The sequence below is a fragment of the Acinonyx jubatus genome, chromosome E4 (assembly GCF_027475565.1).
Source record: "Acinonyx jubatus isolate Ajub_Pintada_27869175 chromosome E4, VMU_Ajub_asm_v1.0, whole genome shotgun sequence".
Classification (NCBI taxonomy): domain Eukaryota; kingdom Metazoa; phylum Chordata; class Mammalia; order Carnivora; family Felidae; genus Acinonyx; species Acinonyx jubatus.
In genome coordinates, this window is record NC_069395.1 from 17,006,927 (window position 1) to 17,029,339 (window position 22,413).

The 22,413-nt window shown below is 36.8% G+C and overlaps 1 long non-coding RNA gene across 1 annotated transcript in view; it reads right to left on the bottom strand.

The window, feature by feature from the left end:
• The window catches only part of LOC128313013 (uncharacterized), a 109,229-nt gene extending 89,553 nt beyond the window's left edge, over window positions 1–19,676 (bottom strand). The window contains exon 1 of the long non-coding RNA XR_008293110.1: window positions 19,415–19,676. This is a non-coding gene — a long non-coding RNA (uncharacterized LOC128313013). The remainder of the gene's footprint in view (window positions 1–19,414) is intronic.
• Window positions 19,677–22,413: the final 2,737 nt, after the last annotated feature.

Sequence of the window (22,413 nt, forward strand, 5' to 3'; positions counted from 1 at the left end):
AGAGTATCTGAGTTGAGTCAGAACCTATCAATGGCCAAGTTTTTTAGATATTCACTCTGGGGAATCTGGGTACTGTAACATTAAACTGAATGCCACAAATTCTGGACTTTCCAATAAGTATGTCATAGCAATAGGTTCTCTAGTATCAGTGGAAAATATATGAGTAAAAGAACAAATTTATATACATGTTTGGAGTGGATAGAAATAACATCATTATAGGAAAAATGGGATCATTGACTCAGTTTTAGTTCTTGATAATTTTTATAGTTTTTCCTGTCATTTTATGGAAGTTAAGCCTCAATAGTCTCAATTATAAAATGGGAATAATAACAGGTATGAGTAGAATCTTCAACCTAGTGGTGTGAGTGAGTGCTGGAGAATGAATGTGCTCCAAGGAAGAGAAGAAACTCCTACTTAGAGTCAGCTGTCTTGCACTTTGGCATAGAGAGAGAGCAGGGTAAAGAATCAGTCATTCAAGCAGTATATTCTTTCTGTGGAAGAATTCTAACTCGAAAAATAAATTGTGGGGGGAAAGTCATTTTGCTGCTGAGAACAAGACATAAACAAAAAGACTTACTTATACACACACACACACACACACACACACACACACACACACACACAGAGATATCCATAAAAGAGCCCACAAGCATCTCCACAATTTTTCCTAATTTCAATGATTAAAAACAATATGAAATTTGTGAAATAAGAAATGAAACAATGGGACCACATGAAAAGGGAAATAGAAGGCCTATTAAAATACGAAGTGATGACACAAAAAATTAACCATAATTATAAAGAGGTCATATTAACACTGCATTCAAAAAAATAAACAAAAAATCCTGAAATAAAGGAAGCCAAAATTTACAAAACAAAAGATCCTTTAGTTCTATGTTCTGTTATAAAGGAATGAAGGGAGGAAGTAACTACAAAATTAAAATGTTGTGGTGAACTTATTGGACTGTATAATTAAAGAAAGAATCCTAAAGTATCCTGGACCGTGAACCAAGGCATCAAATCACACATTAAACAATGCAAAGCAAAACAAAACAAAACCTCTATGCCTACTGTCAAATTATCATTCTAAAAGCCTATGTACCCGAAACAAAACCAAACCAAAAACTTTATGAGAAAATAAATATAATATAAATATAATCTTATAATTTGCCAAATGTATTTATGTATTAGAATATCTAAAGGCACTTGAAAATATCCAATACCAAGACTCAGGTCCATGTGCCAATAGCCAAACTTATCCACACTCATTCCTCCCTCTACATTGTTGTTTGATTTATTTTGTGTATGTGTTACTTTCTCTCTCTCCCCTAACCTGACCCCTACTACATTTGTTTTAAAATAGAAGTAGCATTTTCTAAGTTCATCTTTCTCTTAATAATTTGACAAATATAGCCAATAAAAATTAACACACTATGGGTTTATAAAGTTCACAAATTGCCTTCCATACTATCACAACTGATAGTTTTACTAAATGTTTTAAAAATATGTAATATAAATAAACTTTCTTCATTTCTGTAATTTCCTTCCCACCTCAAGACCTGACCGCTAAACCAGTTATCTGCTTATTTTATGTTTGTGTTATGACCACACTCAACTTCTTGGTCTCAACGTGTGTGTTACTCAGAATAGGCCCAGGGCCATATTAAGAAGTTTGTGGGCCCTAGGACTTCTGTGGTCCCTTCCTCCATTAAAGAAAATAGATACATTGGGGTGCCTGGGTGGCTTAATCGATTAAACATCCAACTCTTTTTTTCTTTTTAATGTTTATTTGTTTTTGAGAGAGAGAGAGAGAGAGAGAGAGAGAGAGAGAAAAGAAGAAGAAGAAGAAGAAGAAGAAGAAGAAGGAGGAGGAGGAGGAGGAGGAGGAGGAGAGAGACACAGAGAGAGAGAGAGAGAGAGAGAGAGAGAGAGAGAGAGAGAGAGAATCTGAAGAAGGGTTCAGGCTCTGAGCTGTCAGCCCAGAGCCCAACACAGGGCTCCAAATCACCAACTGTGAGATCATGAGCTGAGCTGAAGTTGGAAGCTTGACCAAGTGAGCCACCCAGCTGCCCAGCATCCAACTCTTGATTTCTGCTCAGGTCATGATCTCATGGTTTGGTGAGTTTGAACCTCACATCAGGATTGCGATTCTCTGTCTCCCAAACCCTCTGCACCTTTCTCTCTCAAAAACAATCAATAAAAGCTTTAAAAAATAGATATAAAGATGAGTATAGTCCAGATTTTATTATATTTTTTCTTCTGATTTAAAAAATAAGGTATTTTTTCTGTGTCCCCAAACCACAATGAGCCTTAGGTACTGTGTCTACCATGCTTAGTGGATGAGTCAGTTTTGAATAAACTGGATTATAATACGATAACAAAAGAAATCCCCAATTATTAGGAATTTAAAATAAGAAAAGTGTACTTCTTGCTGATGTTACATGTCTGTGCGCAGTGGGCTAGGTCTGTGACACGTAATGTTCTTACTTTGAAACTCAGGTTGGGGGTTGCCTCTATGTAAAATATTGCTTGTCAGTGTGGCAGAGAAAGGATAAGAACATCAAAAGTGCATGCTGACCCCAAATTTTAGATAAGAAGCAGGCTGAGAAATCCACTATAGAAATTATTTCTTTGTGTTGAAAATCACTATCTTTGTCCCTCTACCCATTTCTTTCTCCTACAATGAATGACCTTCTTTCTATTAGTGACACTGGAAATTAGTAACTTGGTATACCTTAGAGGCAGTCTTAATGAATTTCATCATTTCTTGGGTTACATTTGAGATATGAGTTTTCTATACCCAAACTAGTTAAAAACAACTTGCTATTTGGTTTATTTGAGGTTATAAATAACCAGGAAATCAAAATCTAAGTATCATAGCATCATTGCCATCCACTTTTGTAACTAGGAATACTCCTTGATCTCCAATATCTCAAATTTTGTATCTTTTTTAAACAGCGATAATTTTTTATGCATAAGCATATTTTCCTTCTTTAATTTTCTCTTCCTTCTTTATTTACATACATTAACTCTTCTTATTTTTAGAAGTCTTTAAGTTTTATTTATTTTGATAGAGAGAGAATGGGGGGAAGGGGCAAAGCGAAAGTGAGAGTGAGAACTGCAAGCAGGCTCTGAGCTTAGCACAGTGCCTGATTCGGGGCTCAATCCCACGAACCATGAAATCATGACCTGAGCTGAGATCCAGAGTTGGTTGCTCAGCCCAGGCACCCCAACTTTTCTGATTTTTATACTTATTCACACGCATTTTTCTGTTTCTCTAAGTTTTTGTTTTTTAATTTCTTTAGTCTAACTTCCCAATAATTTGTGGTGAAACAAATGTTATGTTGTATTATGATTAGTTGTTTTCTTGTTTATCTCTCTTACTAAACCGTGAAGGGTTTTGATTAATTTATATTCTTAGGTTCTATTACAACATTACAATATACTGTTTTTACTTAAATTTGATCAAACGTCCGGAGATCATCTTTTATTTAAAAGGCTAATTTTATATCTGTGTATCCTGTGGCAAGTCACACTACACTGGAATGACATACTTTTCAGGGTACAGTGAAAATAAATGAATACCTTGCTTCTAGCCCTTTATAGCCCCAAGACTTACAAAATTCATACTCTTCTATGGTTCCAAACTCATCCTGTGCTCCTACCTTCTACTTCAGCCCATGCGCCATTATGTAATGCGGTTCAGTGCTCTGCAAACATGCCATGGTTTTACATGTCGTTGTGCCTTTAACACAACTTGTTATTCTGCCTGGGTTAGCTTTCTTCTCATCTTCCTGATGAGGACAATCACCATTTCAAATATTATCTCAGTATGATGACCTTTCAGCACAGTTCTCTATGTTCTTATATAACTTTATGCATAATTTAACATACTAAATTGCGATTAGTTAATATGATTTTGTACTTTATTAGGATAACATATAAAACAAGACTGGGAATGCAGAGAGTTCACTTTTGTATTCCAAGGACTGTGTTCAGTGCTTTAAAATTGTAAGTGTACAATCATACATATTGATGGAATTGATCTATGCATGTATAGATGACGTTATGAAAGGACAGGACAAGGCAAAGAAGAATTGTGTGTGCATGTGCTTTTTAAAAAATTTTCTAAATATTTGGAAATATTCTTTTTCAAAAGTGCCTTGTTGAAACAACTTATCTGAGCACATCAAACCCAAAGAAGAGAATGTGAGGGGTCACCAGTTGATAAAAGGGTAAATATCAAATGAGCTTAGAGGAAAGAATAACACACTCCAAGCCAAAAGTAACAACTATCACCCTGCCAAGGGTAACCATTATCCTCACTCCTAAAACTATAGTTTAGTTTTGTCTTTTTTTGAACTTTACATAAATGTAACCATATAGAGTTAATTTTTCTCAAAGTTCCAAATAAATGGTCTTCATTGTTGTCTTACTTTCCTAATTGCTTATTTTTGTTCTATAGTATTCAGTATTCTATTATCTTTTTTTTAATAAAAATTTTTTAAGTATTTATTTATTTTTGAGAGAGAGACAGAGAGACAGAGTGCAAGCTGGGGAGGGACAGAGAGAGAGGAAGACACAGAATCTGAAGCAGGTTCCAGGCTCTGAGCTGTCAGCACAAAGCCTGATGCGGGACTCAAACTCACAAACCGTGAGATCACGACCTGAGGCAAAGTTGGACACTTAACCAATGGAGCCACCCAGGCACCACTCAGTATTCTATTATCTTAATATGGTATGATGTATCTATCCTATAGTTGATAAGTCTTCAGGTCATTTCCAGATTAGGGCAATTAGAAATACTGTTTTTAATTAACATGTCATAAAAGATATGTTGTTGACTGAAGAAGCAGATATGGGAAACTGGCTGTCTTCTATTATACCAGAAATTAAAGCAATTTAGAAAAATGTAAAAAGAATACTATTTTTAAATTTGCCTTGTGGTGAACATATATACACATGCTATCATGTGACATTGCTAGTCATAGGTCACAATCACAGAATTGCCATGCATACACAGCAGCAATACCTAAGACCCATATGTCTTATAAGGCTTGCTTTTAAAATATAACATTTGGCAAGAATATTTTTTCAGTAATTGATTAATTAAACATAATGATGGATGTTTATTCTTACCTGTTCTTTTTAATTTTTTTAATTAAAATTTTTTTTGACATTTTAATTCATTTTTGAGACAGAGTGCTGGTGGGGGAGGGGCAGAGAGAGAGGGAGACACGAATGTGAAGCAGTCACAGGATCTGAGCTGTCAGCACAGAGCCCGACGTGGGGCTCAAACTCAGGAACTGTGAGATTATGACCTGAGCTGAAGTTGGATGCTTAACCAACTCAGCCATCCAAGTGCCCCCAAATTTTTTATTTTAATTCCAGTATAGTTAACATATAGTTTCAGGTGTGCAATATAGTGATTCAATGATTCTATGCATTACTCAGCACTCATCATGATAGGTGTACTATTAATCCCCTTCATCTATTTCACCCATCCTCCCTCCAACCTTCCCTCTGATAATCATCAGTTTTTTTCTCCATACTTAAGAGTCTGTTTTTTGCTTTGTCTTTTTTCCCTTGTGTTCGTTTGTTTTCTTAAATTCCACATATGAGTGAGATCATATGGTATGCCTTTCTCTGACATATTTCACTTAGCATTATACTCTCTAGATCCATCCATGTTGTTGCAAATGGAAAGTTTCATACTTTTTTATGGCTGAGTAATATTCCATTATGTCTACATATCTATATATCACTTCTTATCTATACTTTCATCTATGAATGAAAGTCCTGTGGACACTTAGGCTGCTTCTATAATTTGGCTATTGTAAATAATGCTGCAATAAACATATGGGTGTATGTATCTTTTCAAATTAGTGTTTTAATATTCTTTGGATAAATACCCAGTGGTAAAATATTTTTTAAATCCTTTGCTTTTATTTACACTATTTTTTATGAAGTTTATTGTCAAATTGGTTTCCATACAACACCCAGTGCTCATCCCAAAAGGTGCCCTCCTCAATACTCATCACCCACCCTCCCCTCCCTCCCACCCCCCATCAACCCTCAGTTTGTTCTCAGTTTTTAAGAGTCTCTTATGCTTTGGCTCTCTTCCACTCTAACCTCTTTTTTTTTTCCTTCCCCTCCCCCATGGGTTTCTGTTAAGTTTCTCAGGATCCACATAAGAGTGAAACCATATGGTATCTGTCTTTCTCTGTATGGCTTATTTCACTCAGCATCACACTCTCCAGTTCCATCCATGTTGCTACAAAGGGCCATATTTCATTCTTTCTCATTGCCACGTAGTACTCCATTGTGTATATAAACCACACTTTTTTTTAATCCATTCATCAGTTGATGGACATTTAGGCTCTTTCCCTAATTTGGCTATTGTTGAGAGTGCTGCTATAAACATTGGGGTACAAGTGCCCCTATGCATCAGTACTCCTGTATCCCTTGGGTAAATCCATAGCAGTGCTATTGCTGGGTCATAGGGTAGGTCTATTTTTAATTTTTTAAGGAACCTCCACACTGTTTTCCAGAGTGGCTGTACCAGTTTGGTACACCAATTGTACCAATTGGAATACCAATTATGTGTAGATTATTTCTCTTTAGTGCATCACTTAGTTCTCTAATTTTCCCCTCATACTCCCGGATTTTTTTATCTTTTTCACAGCTTCTTCTTTTTCCATAATTTTATCTTCTAGTTCACCTATTCTCTCCTCTGCCTCTTCAATCCGAGCCATAGTTGTCTCCATTTTATTTTGCCACTCGTTGATAGCATTTTTTAGCTCCTCCTGGTTGTTCCTTAGTCCCTTGATCTCTGTAGCAAGAGATTCTCTGCCTTCCTTTATACTGTTTTCAAGCCCAGCGATCAATTTTATGACTATTATTCTAAATTCACTTTCTGTTATGTTGTTTAAATCCTTTTTGATCAGTTCGTTAGCTGTTATTTCCTGGACGTTTTTCTGAGGGGAATTCTTCCGTTTCATCATTTTGGATAGTCCCTGGGGTGGTGCTGGACTGTGGGGCACTTCCCCTGTGCTGTCTTGAATAACTTGCATTGGTGGGCGGGGCCACAGTCAGACCTGATGTCTGCCCCAGCCCACCTCTGGGGCCACAGTCAGACTGGTGTGTGCCTTCTCTTCCCCTCTACTAGGGGCGGGATTCACTGTGGGGTGGCGTGGCACATCTGAGCTACTTGCACACTGCCAGGCTTGTGGTGCTGGGGACCTGGCGTATTAGCTGGGGTGGATCAGCAAGGTGCACGGGGGCGGGAGGGGCAGGCTCAGCTTGCTTTCCTTCAGAGATCTGCTTCAGGAGGGGCCCTGCGGCACAGGGAGAGAGTCAGACCCACCGGAGGGATGGATCCGCAGAATCACAGTGTGGGGTGTTTGTGCGGTGCAAGTTCCCTGGCAGGAACCGGTTCCCTTTGGGATTTTGGCTGGGGGGTGGGTGAGGGGGATGGCGCTGGTGAGCGCCTTTGTTCCCCACCAAGCTGAGCTCTGTCGTCCTGGGCTCAACAACTCTCCCTCCCGTTGTCCTCCAGCCCTCCCATTCTCCGAGCAGAGCTGTTAGCTTATAACCTTCCAGATGTCAAGTCCCGCTTGCTGTCCGAACACACTCCGTCCTGCCCCTCCGCTTTTGCCTGCCAGACTCAGGGGCTCTGCTTGGCCGTCGGTCCACCCCTCCGCCCCGGCTCCCTCCCGCCAGTCCGTGGAGCATGCACCGCCTCTCTGCCCTTCCTACCCTCTTCCATGAGCCTCTCGTCTGTGCTTGGCTCCAGAGACTCCATTCTGCTAGTCTTCTGGTGGTTTTCTGGGTTATTTAGGCAGGTGTAGGTGGAATGTAAGTGATCAGCAGGACGGGCGGTGAGCCCAGTGTCCTCCTATGCTGCCATCTTACCAGGATCCCCCGCTTTGGTAAAATTACTGGATCATATGGTAGTTCTATAATTAACTTTCTGAGGAAACTCCATACTGTTTTCCACAGTGGTTGTACCAGTTCTCATTCACATCAACAGTGTGTGAGGGTTCTTTTTTCTCCACATCCTCACTAACACTTATTTCTTGTGTTTTTGATTTTAGCCATTCTGACAGGTGTGGTTTGATATCTCATTGTGGTTTTGATTTGCATTTCCCTAATGATGAGTGATGTTGAGCATTTTTTCATGTGTCTGTTGGCCATCTGTATGTCTTCTTTGGAGAAATGCCTGTTCATAACTTCTGACCATGTTTTAGTTGGATTATTTGTTTTTGGGGTGCTGAAGTATATTCATTTATATATATATATATATTTTAGAATAGTAACCCTTTATTGTATATGTCATTTGCCAGTATATTCTCCCATTCAGTAGGTTGCCTTTTAGCTTTGCTGATTCTTTCCTTCACTGTTAAGAAGATTTTTATTTTGATGTAATCCTGGTAGTTTAATTTAGCTTTTATTTCCCTTGCCTCAGAGACATATATAGAAAGATGTTGCTATGGCAGATGTTGGAGAAATTACTGCCTGTGCTCTCTTCTATGATTTTTTTTTAAGGTTTCAGGTCTCACATTTAGGTCTTTAATCCATTTTGAGTTGATTTTTGTGTATGGTGTGAGAAAGTGGTCCAGTTTCATTCGTGTACATGTAGCTGTCTACTTTTCCCAATACCACTTGTTAAAGAGAACTCTTTTTCCTATTTGGAAGGATATTCTTATGATAACAGGATAGTAACTGCTTTCCTAAGTTGTATGTGAGAAGCATGTGTTTTCTTGTCTGTATCTTGTTAAGATTTCTTTTAGTAGTCATTAGTAAGGTTCACAGTTTCCAAAACCAAATGTTGAAATTACATTCATGACCACTCCAGTTAAAAAGCCAATTTAAAGCTAAAAATTTGCAATATGAGATAAAATGGGACTAAATAGATATACAGAGTACAAAAATATACATTAGGAATGAGGCTGGGATCATACTCTAAAATGGCCAATGTTAAGTTAAACCAATACCAATGCTTTGGTTTGAGTACAAAAATAACATGAAGAAAATCTTACCTTATCAGATTAATTTGATAGTTACATGTAAGATAAATTATAGGGGAGAGCTAGAGGCAGTTAGAAAGCCTCTAAACCATTTAAAATTAATGGTTTCTCAGAGCAGAAGAATGGGAATTGTGTGTGTGTGTGTTGTTTGGGTGTGTGTTTTTATGTGTGTATTGTGAACAGAGCTAACAGATTGAACAGACAATGTGAGGGAAGAAAATAGCAAGACATCACAACTGATTGTAGGTTGCAATGTAGAAGAATACAATAAAAATTATATTTGATACTGAGTAAGGGTAAAGCACATAAATTGGACATTCAAGAGCGGTGTTCTATTTCACAGGGAGAGTAAACTGGTTTTAGATGCACTGAATTTTGTCTGATCCTGACATCACAAGATGAAATGAACAACCAAAAAAGAACTGTGGCCTTCACATGCAGACAGATAGCAATAGGAATAAGTAACAAGGATAATGTGGATTCTCAAGACACCTTATTTAATTTTAAATAAAATTTAAAATGATTGAAAAATAATTTCACAGATGTTCAAAGTATGTTCTTCCCTTGAGACTGATTTGTAGACTCACTGGTTTAATCACATTACATGTCAAACTAGTTAATATATAAACAGCATCCCAGCAAGATTTCAAAGCTCTCTTGCTTAAACTCCTGGCAAATAATTGCCAAAATGCAACTAGAGTTTATACCATTGAACTTTGAAGGCTGAAGCCAGAAATGTATAAATGTGTATAGTTTAAATTAGCTATAGGATGTCAGGACTAGGCAGATTATTTAATTCTTTTTAAACTAGATTAATGTTGCATTCATTTTTCTATATCCTCTATTTATGCCAAAGGCCAATTTTACATAAATATGTGTATAAACTGAAACACTTATTTTTATAGTTTTCTGTTCATCTTTAATCCTAAATTTCTTACTAGTTCACATAATTATCTTTCTATAGGCTCTAACATAGTATACTTAAAATTCAAATTTCATTGCCATGAGTTATTTGTATTGTTTTTGTATATGAAATAGACACTTCATATTAGCATCCTAACCAAAATAATAATTATAGAGACATATTACTTTGCTTATGCATGACTTTTAAGTTATTAAATTCTTAAGTATTAAGATCTTAAATTTTTACATATGAACTTTATATTCCGCCACGAAGAGGAATTTCAATTTGACTACTAATTAAATTTCAAAATGACCCATTAATATGCAAATGAAGTAGACTTAAAAGATTTCCAAAAGCTCATATGGAACCCATTTTTATAATATTTAACTTATATTAACAAAAAGTATATCACATCAATATAAATAAAAATGTTGCTACACACAAAATATCTAAATTAATACAGTAGTTAAAAATTTTCTGGTCAAAATTTTAAAAAAACAGAATGGAATTCTAAAGTTCAAACTAAATAAGATAGGACATAATAAACTTAATATAAAACTATATAAAATATATTATTAAACAAGGGCACCTGGGTGGCTCAGTTGATTAAGCATCCAACTCTTGATCTCAGCTCAGGTCATGATCTCATGGTTTGTGAGTTCAAGCTCCACATCAGGCTCTGTGCTGATAGTGTGGAGCCTGCTTGGGATTCTCTCTCTCTCCCTTCCTCTTTCTCTCTCAAAATAAATAAATAAATATTTTAAAAAAGAAATATATTATTAAGTAAATTTTTTGAGAAAATATAAATGAAGAGGTTATGAGACATTTCAGAAAAGGGTATCATTTTACTTTATTTAAATTAATTAGCATTACAAAATTGTCAATTAACTACCTTGTTTTATTTAACATTTTTATATTTACATGATTATGAAAAGTACAGTCAACTGAGCTCTTTTTCTTTTTTTTGTTTCAATAATCAACAAATATTTATTGAATACTATGAACTTAGCCAAATGATATGTGATCTTGGATACAAATAATGGTAAACACTCTGGATGTTTATAATTTAGTCTGTAGAAAAGTTATAGATGTGAGAGAAAACTAAGAATGAAATATGTTTTTCTGTTCATCTACACTTCACCTAATTTAATGTCTCTTAAGAAAGAGGGAAAGCAAACAAGATTTAGACTAGATAAAAAAGCCTATGTACAAAAGTGTAAGTATAACTATTCCTGCATAGCACTAAAAGGTTGTATTAGTTTTCTAAGCTACATAAGAAAGAACCACAAATTAGGTGGCTTAACACAACCTGCATTTATTATCTCTTTGGGTCACAAATCCAGGCACAGCTTAACTGGTTCCTCTGCTCAGAGTTTCACAAGACTGAAATCAAGATATTGTCTGAGTTGGGTTCTCATCTGAGCTTGGGGATCCTTTTCTTAACTCAGGTAAGCAGAGATCAGTTCTTTTTGGTGACAAAACTGAGGTCTTCAGTATCCAGAGATCCTCCTCCATGGGTGGTTCACCAGAGTGATGTTTACTTCTTCACGGCCAACAGGAAAGCATATTTCCAGTTTTGATACTTCTTTCAGATAGTGCCTGGACCCCATACCCAAAAATATCCCTTCTCCTGAACATTAGCTAAGTAGGGATTTTAATAACAGTTTCCCTTCATCTGTGGTCTCACTTTCCAGAGTTTCAGCTACCCAAAGTCAAAGGTGATCTGGAAGCAGATGATCCTCTTCTGATCAACCATGAAAACGTCACTGTAGCCTAATGCAATGTCAAAATACTTACATCATTCACCTCACTTCATCTCATCATGTAAGCATTTTATCATCTCACATAATCACACAAAGAAGGGGAGCGCAGTACAATAAGAAATTTTGACAGAGACAGACCACATTCCCGTAACTTTTATTACATGATATTGTTATAATTGTTCTATTTTATTATTATCTACTACTACTAATCTCTTACTGTGCCAATTTATAAATTAAACTTTATCACAGGCATGTGTTTACAGGAAAAAAAACCATAGTATATGTTATAGTATATACAGGGTTCGGTACTATCTATGGTTTCAGGCATCCACTGAGAATCCTGGAATGTATACCCTGTAGATAAGTGGGACCACTCTTCCTCTGCAAAATTCTTTGACTTTTTCCACATCCTATTGGTTAGACAGAAATCACATCTGTTCACACTCAAGGTGAAGGCATTACACAACAATGTGGATAACTGAGAGCAGGAAATCAATGATTCATTTTAGGATTCTCTTAAGCATTAAGGCAATAGGAGTAAGTGTGAAATTTAGTACTGTTCCAATCAGAGATCTGAAATAAAACATTTAAACCATGAGTTTTATATTAAATTTCATCCTGAATGATTCACAACTTCACTATTGGTAATTATACAATGAAGATTAAGAAGAAAACTGGAGGCTATATCAGAAAAACTCAAGCTGTGTCATAATTTTCAATTTTTAAATTGTATTGTTCAAATCTTTTTATTTTATTTTACTATTATTTTTTTAAGGGTATTTATTTTTGACACAGAGAGAGAGAGAGAGAGAGAGAGACATAGCATGAGTGGGGGAGGGGCAGAGAGAGGGAGACACAGAATCCGAAGCAGGCTCCAGGCTCTGAGCTGTCAGCACAGAGCCCGATGCGGGGCTCGAGCTCACGGACCGCGAGATCATGACCTGAGCCGAAGTTGGATGCTCAACAGACTGAGCCACCCAGGCGCCCCCAAATATTTTGATTTTAATTTCCTATTTGTCATGTAAGCAAAATTTACCTTACATTTTTTTGTATTTTCTAAGGGTATTATTTATAGATTCATTTACTTAGGCAACAGAGAGTTGAAGTATGCCTGTAAATGTGTCAGATGCTTAAAAGTAAATATTCCAAGATGAAAAGGCTAGAGTCCTAGCCCTTAGGGATTCATAATCTAGTAGGTATATACTGTACATAAACACACAATCATATTCATGTGGAGTTAGCATTAGTGGGTTACTGAAGTCTGGTATATAAGGGATGGGATGGAAAAGTAAAGTTTCACACTTAAAACAGAAGCAGTATCTTGAGGAAACACTCTTTGAATATTGTAAATATACATAAATTAATACATACACATACAGAAACATACATGTATGTATATTCTGTAGAAAAAAAATGAACTTATTGTCGAGTTAAGTCCCTAAGAACACCCTCACTTCTGACAGTGACTGCAAGTCTGGGAGTCTTCAAGACTACCTTTAGTTTTGATAATTCACTTGAAGGACTTACACACTCCTGAAAGCTGTCATACCCACAGTTATGGCTTAGTACAGTGAAAGCATGAAGATTAAAATCAGACAGGGCAGAGTGCAGGAAGGTTCCCCACACAGAGCTTCCAGTTGTTCTCTCCCAGTAGAGTGATAGTACTAAATTTCCTGGCAACAATGAGTGACAATATGCAGAATACTGCCAACCAGGGAAGAATTTTTATTAGGGCTTTGTCATGAGCTATGGTTGATCCTGCATGTTGCAGACCTCAGCCTCCAGTCCTTCCAGAGACTGGACTAATACTGTGTGACAATAAGTCACAATGCTAGACTACCTATTGTAGCCCAAGATCCCAATGTAAATAAAGACATTCTTTTTTTTTTTTTAATTAAAAAAAATTTTTTTTAATTTATTTTTGAGAGAGGGAGAGCATGAGCCAGGGACAGGAAGAGAGGGGAGGGAAGAGGGAGACAGAGGATCCCAAGCAGGCTCCCCGCTGACAGCAGTGAGCTCAATGTGGAGTTTGAACTCATGAACCGCAAGATGATGACCTGAGCCGAAGTCACTTAACTGGCTGAGCCACCCAGGCGCCCCTAACAAAGATATTCTTATTAGACATTCTCATTATGATATTCCAAGTGCTTAAAGGTCACTTCCCATGATCCAAGAACAAAGGCCAGATTTCTTGTTGAATAAAGTTAATTATAATTGTAAAATGAGAGTAAATATGTTTAAAAGTTGGGAGAAGTAGTATCCATGAAGGTTAATCTATGAGCTTGCTCATTACTGACCTGAAATTGGTTTTAATTATTCACAAAATGTAACTTGTTTCTATTTTACTTAATTTCTATAAATCAAAGATATGACATATTGGACAACATGAAAAGAAAAAGGAAGAATAGTTGGAGGAAAGACTTTGTGGTAAAATAATAAATAAGTCTGCAGAAGAAAACAAAGAAAAAAATTATGAAGGTTTTAGAAGCCAGGATCTAGAATGTGCAATTTATCTTGAACGTATTGAAGAAGCACAAAAGAGGGGTAGGCAGGGGGACTTACAGGATCAGATTTTATTTAAAAAAAAAAAATCATTATGGCGTTCATGTGGAGAATGGTTAGGAAAAGTGTAAGTCTGGAATTAGGACTAAAAGTCAGGTAGAAAATAAGAAAGGTTTAACTAACTTATTGTAGTGGGGGTGAGAGAACCACAAATTTCAGATATGTATATTTGGTAAAGTCAATTTAAAAGAATCATAATAGTAAAGTATGAGGAAACAGGAAGAATCACAAATGAGGACAAGATTATGGTGTTGGCATGTGTGAAGGGGAATGTGCAGAAAGGATTGTGGCAGTTGATAACTGATTATCTGGAAACTATTTCCAGCTCCTCTTTTTCCATTTCTCATTCTAGAGGCTGAAAAAGTCAAATGCTTGTTTTTACAGTCTATGATACACTACATTTAGTTCTCCATCATACACACACACACACACACACACACACACACACACACACACACACACGCCGGACTTGAGGGCAACATAATAAGATGAAATCAGTAGTTTACTAGATGTGTGACCTACACTGAATAATAATTATTTTAAATTTGTGGGTTACACAATGATATATGCTAATAGTTCAATGAATTTACATGGAATAGAGATTAAAAACTAACCTAGAACATTGGGTCTTCATAGTTTTGATAAAGTTATTTTATCCAAATGGCTAAAATTATTTATAAGTATTAAGTATGGTAAACATTATGAATATTACACAGTTTTGCATGGAATGTTATGATGGAAAGGGAAACTTCAATATCTTAATAGAGAAGTAATATGTTGAGAAAACAATCTTTGAATATTGGAAAGATATATATATATGTATTCTCTTAAGTGTCTTTGAATGAAAAATAACTTACATTTTTCGAGGGCTTACTATTTGTGAGGTCTTGGCATTGTTATGGAGTCACTTTCTTTAAATCTTTTAATCATTTCAATAAGCAATTAAACAGATACTACAATTATCCCCTTCTAAAGTTGAAGAAATTAATCATAGCCAACAAAGGTTAATTTCTCTAGGCCTACAGTTTTAACTTCCAGGCCGCTGCCTTCCAAACCAGCATGCATTTATCCAATAGGTATGTTTACTAGATTTAGCAAATAAAATTATAGAACATCCAGTGAATTTGAACTTCAGATAAACAGTGAATAATGAATAATTTATAGTATAATTATTATGCTATAATAATGTATATACTACATTACTCCCATGTAATATTTAGGACACATTTATACCATTCCTCCAAAGGTTATTTAACTAAAATAATTTAACCAGAATGTTGTATTTTTTCTGATAACCCTACAAACAGAGTGTCAGTTTGTAGACAAGGCCTAAAGGTCTGGTCATGAACACCTTCACCTGAAAGAGAGTTCAGAGAAACTAAAGTCTGTGGGAGATCACAGATCATTTCTCAGCAAGCAGAATTTCAAACAACTTGGCAATTTACTGTGTCTCATAAATAAGAAAATACTACACGAAGGGGTTATTGGAAAGGGGAATGTTTTGTATTCTACTAGACAATGTGCTGTTTCTACTGTGTACAATGTCTGGTGAGATCAGTAGTGGCCTTATAGTGTTTAGTGGACTATACATGTTTAGTCTTAAGAATCTTCTGGTTGCCTTCCTTTAGTAGTTTTGTTCCACTTAGTGCTACCTTTTTCTGAACCTCAGTGTGCTAGTCTTTTACTTTTAAAATTATAGTATTATGTATTAACAAGCTAAGGGTCAAATTAAATTAAATAGCTATTTAATTAATTTCTTAATGCTATATTTTTACCATTTAGTGAATAAATGAGAGGGATCAGTTTTCCTCTGATATCTTGGGTTATAACATATGTCTACGAATTGTGGAGGAAGCATACTGGTTAATATGCTAAATTGCTTTCTCCCTTGCTTTGTCTCTCTTGAGACTTTTTAATCTACTTTTATGTACCTACACACCAACTTCCTACTCTACCAATTAACCATTCATTACCTAATTATCTCCTCCAGCTGAGAATTCCACTTCTTTAGAATAATTTCCCCCTTGTTATCATTCTTGTAACAGTATTATTTGTACTCTTTACTAAGTGATTTCTAGTAATTTGAATTGCATTCAAATAATTCAGCTAATTTACAGCAGGCAGTTTTCAGTTTTCCTTGGATTTTTGCTATTGAAACAGGTATGCTGTAATTTTTACGGTCATTTCAGAATTATCATCCTCTCTTACAATTTTACAAAATGTACTAAGTCTCTTTTCAATGCAGAATTATAAAAATTTCCAGGATACTAAACATGGTAGAGGATTTCGTCATGTATCACTAATGACTCATGGAATGAATACTATGGATAAGTAATATTATTTTGTGATTCTGAGTATTTAGAGAAATGAAACAAATATATTCCCATTGTAAAGAAGCTTTTTTTTAAACGTATCCATCATATGCTGGAGTAACTGGTGTCCAGATTAACTCTCCCACTATAAAGAATGGTAAGAGAAGACAATTGTTTTCAGGCAATGGGAACAGGCAGAATTTGGTGCTGGTATGTCTGTAAGGGAAACTCTACAGTTTGAGTTTCACATAAATTCTCAGCTACATACCTATGGGTAACTTCCCACTCAACCATAGAGTTGGGATCCTAAAAAAGAGTGAAATCCCACAAAACTGAGGAGAGAGTAATTAGAGTTTGAGGTGAGTGAAGTGGCTGGAATCTGTGGGGTGAAGCATCAGAGACAGCAGCACTCTGTACAGTGGGAGCTCCACAGGTCAGGGTGAAGACTCATGCTGGTGTACAAGGGCTGGGAAATATATACACAGTTTTACCAGATACCAGCCTTGGAAGGGCTGAGTGGCAATGAAGCAGTGCTGGTCACGGGGAAGTTGCAAAAAGCTGCTTCTGTGGACATCTGGCCCCACCATTAGAGAGATCTCCTTAACATGTAGCTGAGATGTCAGAAAGGCCTCAGAATAAGAATCACATCCTAACAAAGCTGAAACCGAAGTCCTGAAAAAAATCCTTAGGAAAGGTTGTGAAATTTGAGTGCTCAAATAGTGAGACTTAGGAAAACACTTTGGGCCTACATCAACAAAGTATGAAAACAAGTCTAATAACTAAACTAACTAAATAAAAATAACTAAACAATAACTAAACTGCCACCTTAAATAAAAAATACTTAGAAAAAGATAACAGAATTCTGCATTTCTACAAGATAGTATTCACAATGTCCACTATTTAATTTAAAACAATATGATAAGGAAAGATGGGGTTAAAAAGGTAGGGTGGGAAAGGTTAAGACTTGAGGTCCCTGAATGAAGGAAAGCACACATATTTTATAACAGTGCTGGGAATATCTGACCATGAAAACAACTTCCTCAGGTCTGATCATGAGAAAAGGTCCCTCAGCCTTAAAGCTTTTCTTAAGAATGTAATAGACACTACCTCCTCTCCCCTCATGTTTCCTACAAAAATGAACAACTCAGCACCTACAGTTATCACCCCAAGAAAGTGGGGTGGGGGGGGGAGGAACAGACCCAAATCCTATAAAATAAAATCCCTTGTCCATAGTCAGGGTATTCACTTTCCAATGTCCCCTCTCTTCAAAGAAAGCTTTAATACTATTCTTACTTTTTAAACGTAAACTCTAATAAACTTTTTCCTGCTGCTCATTTTATTTTGTGTCCACCTCTTCATTCTTCGAAGCTGCGAAACAAGGAACCCTGATATTGAGGTAAAGAATCCTGCAACAACTACAGCCAAAACAAAAACAACTATCATCAGCCAAGGCACCAAAATGATAAGTGAGGGAAAGAATTGTCTTTTGAACAAACACTGCTGGGACAACTGGATAGCTACATGGAAAACAATGAAGTGGACTCCTGCCACACATCGTATACAAAATATAGATCAAAATGGATCAAAGAATGTTACATAATATTATCTAAAATTATATAACACTTTTCATTAATTTTGTTTTGAAAAAAATTAAATTTATTTTGAGAGAGAGAGAGAGAGTGAGCATTTGTGCAAGTGGGGAAGGGGCAGAGAGAGAGAGAGGGAGGGAGAGAGAGAAGGAGGGAGAGAGACAGAATCGCAAGCAGGCTCTGCACCGTTATTGCAGAACCCGATGCAGGGCTTGAATGCACAAAGTGTGAAATCATGACCTGAGCCAAAGCTGGACACCTAACTTACTGAACCACCCAGGTGCCCCTAAAAGTATATAATATTTAATAGAAAACAAGTGCAGATATTCATAACCTTGGAGTAGGCGATGGTTTCTTAGATATGACACCAAAAGCACAAGTATCAGAAAAAAAAAAAAAAGAAAATCTGTTGGACTTCATCAAAATTAAACACTTCTGTGCTTCTAAAAACCAAAAAGACAAGCCACTGAATGGGAGAACATGTTTATAAATCATATTTCTGATAAGAAGCTTGTATTCAGGGGGTGCCTGGTTGGGTCCGACTTCTGCTTATGTCATGATTTTCTGGTCCGTAAATTCAAGCACCCTATCCTCCTTGGGTTCTGTGCTGACAGCTCAGAGCCTGGAGCCTACTTCAGATTTTGTGTCTCCCTCTCTCTTGCTGCCCCTCCCCCTGCCTCCTCGCTCTCTCTCTCTCTCTCTCTCTCAAAAATAAATAAATATTAAAAAAAAGAAACTGGGTATTCAGAATATATAAAGAACTCTTACAACTTAATAAAAAAACAAAACACTCCTTTGAAAAATGAACAAAGGTTCTGAATAGTTATTTCTCAAAAATAGATATACAAAAAGCCAATGAGAACAAGAAAAGATGCTCAAATTCATTAGCCAGCAAATGCAAACCAAAACCACAATGAGATACAACTTCACACCCACTAGGATGGCTATGATACAAAAAAAAAAAAAAAGGCAGATAACAAGTGAAGATGTGGAGAAACTGAAACCCTCATACATTGCTGATGGGAATGTACAATATGCAGTCCCTTTGACAAAGAAATAGGCAGTCCCTCAAAAATTAAACATGGAGTTAACATGACCTAGCAATACTACTCCTAGGAATCTACCCAAGGAAATAAAAACATAAGTTCACAGAAACTTCCATACGAAGGCTCGTAAATATAATAATCACGATTAACCATCAGCAAGTGGAAACAATCCAACTGTCCATAAACCGATGAATAAAGAAAATATCCAGTACCTGTGAAATGAAGCCTCATTCACGAAAAGGAAACGACCGCCAAGTTTTGCGCTTGCGCATTTCGTGCCTAAGGAACAGAGCGGAGAGATCTCGCGGGATCTCAGGCGAGCGTCTGTTTGCAAACGCAGTTGTGCTGGCGGGAAAGGTCTTCTCAGACCCAGTTTTGAGCTACGGTGATGCTCCCTGCCCTGAGCGGGTGAGGCAGAGGAGGTGTGACGGCCAGAGTGGCGGTGAGGAGAGGCGTCACAGCTCCAAGGAAAGGAAGTCAGTTATTCCATGGAGTCTGTGGGGCGTTAAGGGTGCCTTTTGCAAATATTTCTGCCTCAAAACAGCCTGCAGTCCGGCTCCTCCCTGCGGTGGAGCACCCTTCAGCTGAGACTTTTGCTGAAGTCTCCTCTCGGGGCTGGCCTCCCTGATCTTCCACGCGACCAGGTGGGGCTCTCTTCGGTTCTCTCCGGAAACGCCCAGACAGCAGCTCATCTCAGAGGTAAAATCCCCCACCCTGAGCCCATGACCCCTGCAGCTGCCTGGTCTGAGGGTTAGCCTTGCCCCCCACTTGCCCTGCCAGGCCGACCCCTCGCAAATGCCACCTCTTTTTGTGAAGCCAGACCCTAAAACACAAAGACCAGTCCCTCTCACACCCACGGGCCCTCCACCTCCATACAGCCTTTGGTCTTGAACTTTCTTTTGCAACCCTAGCCTCGTCCACTGTCTGGGATTAATACAACTAGTAGATAGGAATTTACTGATAATGGACTATAAAATGAGAGATTTGTTCAGAGCCATAATGCTGTGCGTGTGTGTGTATAATTTTTATTTTATTTTTTGAATGGAAAAATGGCTGAGTTTTATTTTATTTTATTTATTTATTATTTTTGAATAGAGAAATGGATGAATTATCTAGTCCAACTTGCCTTTTACAGATGAGGAAAGGGGGACCCCACGGGGTCTGAATGACCACGTGTCACGGGAATTTTGTAATGGCCCACAGTAAAAAATGCTGTTTTTCATGGAACCTAATTTAAGAAAATTTTAGAAACCCTTTATTACGGATTATGTCCTAACTTTGTGTGTGTGTGTGTGTGTCTGTTACAATGTCTTTATAAAATTAAGATTTATATAGTAGGGGTTTGGGCATATTTAATAACGTCAGTTGGCAAAATAAGTAATATCTCCTTTTTTTGAGCACCAAAAAAAAAAAAAAAGAAAAATTGAAGTATTGATATATATTACAACATGGATGAACCTTAAAAACATTAGGCTGAATGACAAAAGCCAGTCATAAGAGGTCATGTATGGCTTTATTTTTATTAAATGTGTAGAATAGGAAAATCTATAGAGAATAAAAGTGAAGTAGTGAAGGAAAACAGACTGACTGCTAAAGGGTCCACGGTTTCTTTTGGGGGTGATGAAAATAAAGTTATTACAGTGATGGCATGACTCTGTGGGTATAATAAAAACAATTTGTGTTGTTAACTTTATTTATTTTTTTAATTTATTTATTTTTGAGACACAGAGCACATGTGGGGGAGGGGCAGAGAGAATGAGACAGAATCCAAGCAGGCTCCAGGCTCTGGTCAGCACAGGGCCGGACGTGGGGCTCAAACTTACAAACTGAAATCATGACCTGAGCTGAAGTCAGACACTTAGCCAGCTGAGCCAGCCAGGTGCCCCTGTGTTGTTAACTTTAAATAAATGGTTTAATTATATGGTATGTTAATTAACCCAATAAAGCTGTTGCTTACCCCACCCCCATCAATGATCATACAAAGGAACAGAAATATATGTGTAATCCATAGTTGTGGGAAAGCAGTCAATAAAAAACAAACCTGAAATGGTATAGAAGTTAGACTAAGCAAATACAGATTTAAAGCATCCATTATAAATAATTAAAGGAAAAAGATCTGAATTAATTATAAATGCTAATCTCATCACATGAGCAGAGACAATAATAATGAACAGACAATAAATTCTGGAATGAACTAAAATTATAGATGGCAGAAAACAGAGCAGTAGATTGAAGACAGATCTGTAGCAATTATCAATTTGAGGAACATAAGGATAATGATTGAAGAAAAATGAACAGTTTGAGGGACCTGAGTGAGACAATACGAAATAACACATTGGGACAGAGAAAACTTTTTGGAAAATAAAAAGCTAAAACCTTACATTTAGATTACAGTAGCTGAGCAAACCACAAATGGTATAAATATAATCATAAGAATATTGAGGAAAGTAGTCAAAACTGTAGAAAATTAATTAAAATCTTGAAAACCACCAGAAGGGGGGGGGGGACAAAACAACAGCTAAAAATGTTTTGTACAGGTGAACAATGGTAAGAATTATTGTTGACTTCTCATCAATAACAGAAAAGCCGAAATAATGATATATGCCACACACTGATGAATTCATAATTTATGTAGAGATAAAAGATATGGCAACAATCATAAAAGAATGTGAGGTATTAAATAGAGTTGTAATGTTAAAGTTAATTATATTTGCAAAGATGGAAGTGGGAATTTGGACATGAAGTGAGAAAAGGGATATAAATTATTTGCATGAAGATGACTTAGTGTCTCAGAGATTTAATTCTTGGACAGAATTCTTACTATTATGCTGGGCATTGTGTAGTAGGGTACAGACTACGTCAATGAGCAAAATACACTTTGTCCCTATTTTTTTTTTTTTTAATTTATTTATTTAACTTGAGAGAAAGAGAGAGAGAGAGAGGGAGGCAGAGAGAAGAGGAGAGAGAGAATCCCAAGCAGGCTCTTGGACTGTCAGCTCAGAGCCCAATGTGGGGCTCAAACTCATTGTGAGATCATGACCTGAGCTGAAATCAAGTGAGATGCTCAACTGACTGAGCCATCCAGGCGCCCCTTTGTCCTTATTTTAAGTAGTGGCAGTGCAAAAGGCCATAATGAAGAGTCTTGCAAGGAAGACAATTATACTGATGTTAATTTAGAGTTGAAATAAGTAGTAAGGAATATTACAGTATA